Source organism: Haematobia irritans, chromosome 1, assembly GCF_050003625.1.
Source record: "Haematobia irritans isolate KBUSLIRL chromosome 1, ASM5000362v1, whole genome shotgun sequence".
NCBI lineage: Eukaryota > Metazoa > Arthropoda > Insecta > Diptera > Muscidae > Haematobia > Haematobia irritans.
Window position 1 is genome coordinate 77,694,096 of NC_134397.1, and position 6,576 is coordinate 77,700,671.

The window sequence follows — 6,576 nt, forward strand, 5'->3', positions numbered from 1 at the left end:
TGAAATTCGATTACGAAAAATTGGATATTCGAATTTTGAATGGTAAAAATAATCGAAAATCGATTTTTGATTAAAAGTAAATAATCGAAAAGTCGAAAAATCGATTATTGGTTTGTACTATAGATCCCTATCTTAGAGGCCTCTCAAGCCAAATCGGGGGATCGGTTTATATGGGGGCTATATATAATTATGGACCGATGTGGACCAATTTTTGCATGGTTATTAGAGACCATATACTAGAGACCATATACCGGAATCCTAGGAACAACAAATACATGGACGGACGGGTGAACGGACACCAAAGGCTAGATCGATTCAGGAGGTGATTCTGATTCGAACGGTGTATACAGGTTGGCTGATAAATCCCCGGTCTGACTCATAGATGGCGTCGCTAGTATTAAATGCATATTATTTTTATATAGTACCAACCTTCAAATGATTCGTGTCTGTAAGTCAATTAGTTTGTGAAAATTATTGTGAAAAAAATGAAAAAAAGGAGTTTTTGTGTTTTATTAAAATACTGTTTTCTGAAGGGAAAAAATACGGTGGAAGCAAAAACTTGGCTTGATAATGAGTTTCCGGACTCTGCCCCAGGTAAATCAACAATAATTGATTGGTATGCAAAATTCAAGCATGGTGAAATGACCACGGAGGACGGTGAACGCAGTGGACGCCCGAAAGAGGTGGTTACCGATGAAAACATCAAAAAAAAATCCTCAAAATGATTTTGAATGACCTAAAATGAAGTTGATCGAGATAGCAGAGGCCTTAAAGATATCAAAGGAACGTGTTGGTCATATCATTCATCAATATTTGGATATGAGGAAGCTCTGTGCAAAATGGGTGTCGCGCGTGCTCACATTTGACCAAAAACAACAACGTGTTGATGATTCTGAGCGGTGTTTGCAGCTGTTAACTCGTAATACACCCGAGGTTTTCCGTCGATATGTGACTTACTAAACTCCTGAGTCCAATCGACAGTCGGCTGAGTGGACAGCGACCGGTGAACCGTCTCCGAAGCGTGGAAAGACTCAAAAGTCCGCTGGCAAAGTAATGGCCTCTGTTTGTTGGAATGCGCATGGAATAATTTTTATCGATTATCTTGAGAAGGGAAAAACCATCAACAGTGACTATTTTATGGCGTTATTGGAGCGTTTGAAGGTCGAAATCTCGGCAAAACGGCCCCATATGAAGAAGAAAAAAGTGTTGCTCCACCAAGACAACGCACCGTGGCACAAGTCATTGAGAACGATGGCAAAAATTCATGAATTGGGTTTCGAAATGCTTCCCCACCCACCGTATTCTCCAGATCTGGCGAATTTTGACAAAAAAAATGTGTGTTTCTTTGTTAGACCGGGGACTTATGAGCCAACCTGTTATATCTCAAAATTTTTGCTGGCTTCCAGTAAAATTTTGTGATAGTAATCAACATGTATGTGGTGCGCAAACGGAGCTAATATGACTTATGGCGATTTCGATTGGAGAAAAAGGTGAAACATTCTCGAAATTGATAGCAAAATATGAAGGATAGATTTTGGATCCTGTATCTCTCACAATATTAGGAATTAACAATAACTTTGGAATGACGCTATCATTTGGTCGAAAATGCAATGAAGAAACAAGTAGGGTAACACCAAGGCAACATATCTTTCCCGAATCGAAAACGCCATTAAATATTGTCACAGTCTCACAAAAGTACCATTAAAAGGAATGTAATATAATTAATATACATTTTTAGTGATATAAAGCTTTTAATTTGTTTGTGGCTATTATTTGTTTTTTTAACTATATTTTCAGGCAGCGGTTTTTGGTGAAACAATTGTGGCAACATTGCCCGCCTTGCACATAATCGCCTTGCCCGATGAAATTTATCGAATAAGGTAAGGACTAAAAATTAGCGACCACCCTAATGTACTCATCAGTTGCTCCATATTGAGACGTATGTATAGATGCATCCATACACGCACATCAATTCAATTATTTTCTAATGGGGTTTTCAAAACAAACAACCTCACCTCAGATGAACTATATGAAGTGAATTGAATTCCTCCAATAAGGGTTAATTGAAGTTTAAATTGTTTGAAGAACTGTTATTGTTTAAATTTTATTTTGTTTCATTATAGGTTATTGAAAAAATAAATAAAATGGTTTTGTTTAAAAGTTTAGGGCGGAGTTTTATAGTTTGAAATATAATTCATCCATGGAACCTTGAGGTGTCAATGTAACCGTGAAAAAGGCCTACATGGAATGGTGAGTTTAAAATGATAATAATTTAAAACACTATGCCACAAAATTTCATATGAAACATTTTTTATAACCTCACCGAAGGATGATTTAATCTCATCGCGTTTGCGAAGGTCAATGGAGGGTTTAAAGCCCCTTTAATGCCAATCGGTGAAGTTTGCGACGGTGTTACTTTGGGGTTATTCGAGGTGTACTAATGTCGGAAATCGATATTTTTTTTTTAATTTCCAAAAAGTTCACTTTTTGTTTATGTTCATAATCCCTAGGGTTTGCTAACAGTCCTGATTCTATAGTGAGTATACTAAGGCAATGGGTCTATGGTCTCTCCGTATAAATATGCACCACTGTAAAGCTGCAAGTGCTACCTGCGAATTACAAAACACTTCAAAATACCATTGAAAGCTGCCCGCCCTAAGGAGAAACCAAGAGAAAAGTCGACCGCCATGACGGTATGCGGAGTTAAGTACACTGAAAAAAAAGCATACCCGGTTCCAAAGATTTTGTCTTTACTTTAAAAAATTTGGTATTGATTCCGAGCCAAAGAAGCGGAGAATACAAGTAAGGATACTTTTAAGACACAATTCTCTTTTAAAATCGGGTTTTGTGTACTTGCTTCTAGGAAGCAAATTTTAATTTTTCGCTTTTTCAGCTTTTTTCTTCATATGCTATCAAAGTCCTTTAAAAACAAGTTAACGACGACTTTATTTTCCAAATTAAGACTCGACTTCTAGTAAAAATTATGCTGTGTTTTAAGTAAAAAACGTCTTTAAAATAAAGTGTTGAAAAACATGTCCTATATTTGAACGATTTTTTGCTTTGTAGTCAAGATGCAAAAAGACAACAAATTTAAAGACAATTTCATTAAATTTAAAGTTTTTTTCTAAATTATTAAAGTCAAGTTGACCTTAGCCCAAACATTTTTTCTTTCATGTTATGATATCCATTTTTGAATCAAATCACTTAATTATAAGGACAATACAACTTCATTGAAAAGTTTATCGACCTTTGGTCAAGGAAAAAAACTTTATACTAGAGAAATGCGTCTTCTATGCTAAGCAAAATTTGCATTCGTATTTTAAAGACATGAAATCTTTGACTTCACGACAATAATTTTTTCAGTGTAATATGAGGAAATCTTTCAAGTAGCTCAATAACAGGGCAATACCCACTAGAGCTCTAGATATGAATCTGAGAGGATAAGAAGGTCTTAGCAGAACTCTTGTGCTGATTATTGTAGTCCGAGTCTTTCAGAAACCCACTGAGTTTCATTAAAACTTCTGAGGTCCATTAGACAATGTCCAGGTATGAGCGGTGGATTATCCCCTGTCACCGCAATGTGAAATGCCGTTCGGACACGGATATATAGAAGAAGGTCCCTTGCCATTGAGCTAAACATAGAATCGGATAGCACTCATTGACAAAAGTGAAGTCCACTACTATGTCATCACAATAGACTGAATAGTGAGCCTGAAGTAGCGGGTTGCCACTATAACTAACTTAACCTAAGGTATGATCTTGAATGCCAAATACAACCGCTCTCTCACACCTCAATTTGTCATTGGAATCGCTCATTATACCCGATGTATGGAAAATGGGTAGGGTGATTTCACTACTGAAACAAGTAAGGAAAGTCTAAAGTCGGGCGGGGCCGACTATATTATACCCTGCACCACTTTGTAGATCTAAATTTTCGATACCATATCACATCCGTCAAATGTGTTGGGGGCTATATATAAAGGTTTGTCCCAAATACATACATTTAAATATCACTCGATCTGGACAGAATTTGATAGACTTCTACAAAATCTATAGACTCAAAATTTAAGTCGGCTAATGCACTAGGGTGGGACACAATGTTAGTAAAAAATATGGGAAACATTTAAATCTGAAGCAATGTTAAGGAAACTTCGCAAAAGTTTATTTATGAGTTATCGTTCGATATATATGTATTAGAAGTTAAGGAAAATTAGAGTAAATTTTACAACTTTTCGACTAAGAAGTGACGATTTTACAAGGAAAATATTGGTATTTTGACCATTTTTGTCGAAAAAAACATATATATATGGGACCTATATCTAAATCTGAACCGATTTCAACCAAATTTGGCACGCATAGCTAAATCGGAGCAAAAAATTGGCCTCTGTGGTCATATTGTAAATCGGGTGAAAGCTATATATGGGAGCTATATCTAACTCTGAACCGATTTCAACCAAATTTGGTACGCATAGCTACAATGCTAATTCTACTCCCTGTGCAAAATTTCAATCAAATCGAAGTAAAAGATTGGCCACTGTGGTTATATGAGTGTAAATCGGGCGAACGATATATATGGGAGCTATATCTAAATCTGAAGCGATTTCAATAAAATTTGGCACATTTGACTACACTACTAATTGTACTCCTAGTGCAAGATTTCAACCAAATTGGGTTAAAACTCTGGCTTCTGGGAGCGTATTAGTCCATATCGGCCGAAAGATATATATGGGAGCTATATCTAAATCTGAACCGATTTCAATAAAATTTAGAACACTTGACTATAGTACTAATTGTTCTTCTTGTGCAAAATTTTAAGCAAATTAGGGTATAACTCTGGCTTCCGGGGCCATATAAGTCCATATCGGGCGAAATATATATATATATATATATATATATATATATATATATATATATATATATATATATATATATATATATATATATATATATATATATATATATATATATATATATATATATATATAAATATATATATATATATATATATATATATATATATATATATATATATATATATATATATATGAGAGCTATATCTAAATCTGAATCGATTTTTTCCAAAATCAATAGGGTTCTATTCTGAGCCAAAACACATACTTGTGCCAAATTTGAAGTCGATTAGACTAAACCTGCGACCTAGATTTTGATTACAAAAATGTGTTCACGGACAGACGGACATGGCTATATCGACTCAGGAGTCCATCCTGAGCATTTTTGCCAAAGACACCATGTGTCTACCTCGTTCCTTCTGGGTGTTGCAAACATATGCACTAACTTATAATACGGATAAAAAATACTGTTTTTCATATGTTTGGGTGTAAAAATTATATGTTTGGAACTCAAATTTTTTAACACAATATTTTTAAGTGCAAGCATATAATGTTCATAAACTAGCAAAACATGTTTGGGACAGAAACTGTTTGTAAATATAATATGCTTAGATGCAAACAAATATTATTGTAGAAATAGCCTATAAACATATATGTGTTTAGAAAGAGAGACCTAGAGAGTATGCTGCAAGTAAAATAATGGAAGTAACCAATTGGCGCCTTAAAAATATATCCACACAAAGAAAATTTCATTAAATTTTTTTTTGCTACCAGTGTATGCCCTAAGGTGAAACATAATATGTTTGAACAATACAAACAATATTTGGTTTGGACCAATCCTTTTTGAGGATATCGAGAACACGTCCCTACCGACAGGGACTAAGCTGGGTTGGGTTACTAATTACCTGTGCGTTCGTTGTAATTGAAATTTAGCGATAGAATGTCAAGACCCCGTAGAGTGAAACAGGGAGTTTCCCAGGATGGGGTGATATCTTCGGCACTGTTAAACTTCTACATATTCTCTATCCCATCCCCACGCCTGACGGCGTTGAGACTGTATTATACGCAGACTACTGTACAGTCATGGCATCAATCATGATGACATCTGCGATCGATTAAACGTCTACCTCACTAATCTTACCAGTTATTTCACTGCGAAAATTTTGAGGATATCCCCAACGAAATCCTCAGCCATATTATTCACTACATGGACGCCAGAAGTATGCAGGCAGTTGAATATTAGTGTCGATGGCGAAACGATTCCGGCAACAAATTACCCAAATATTCTCGGGGTCACATTCGACATCCTTTTTAGTTCGTCTGCCCATGCCACTGCATGGGTAGAAACAAGGTCAGTAAGTCATTTACCGGCAGCACTTGGGGTGCGGACAAAGAAACCTTGTTAACTACCTATTCGACATACTTTTCAGGTCGTCTGCCAATGCCACCGCAATTTGTAATAAACTCCGTTGTAGAAACAAGGTCCTTAAGTCACTTGCCGGCAGCACTATGTTAGGGGTGCGGACAAAGAAACCTTGTTAACTACCTATGATGTAATTGGCCGGTTACTGGTAAACTATGCAGCTCCAGAGTGGACACCTCGGACAAGTGATACGCAGTAGAATAACATACAGACCTGTCAGAACGCAGCCCTTAGAATTGCGACTGGATGTCTCCGCAGAACACCCCTGGATCACCTTTATGTGGAGACAAAGATCGTCCCTGT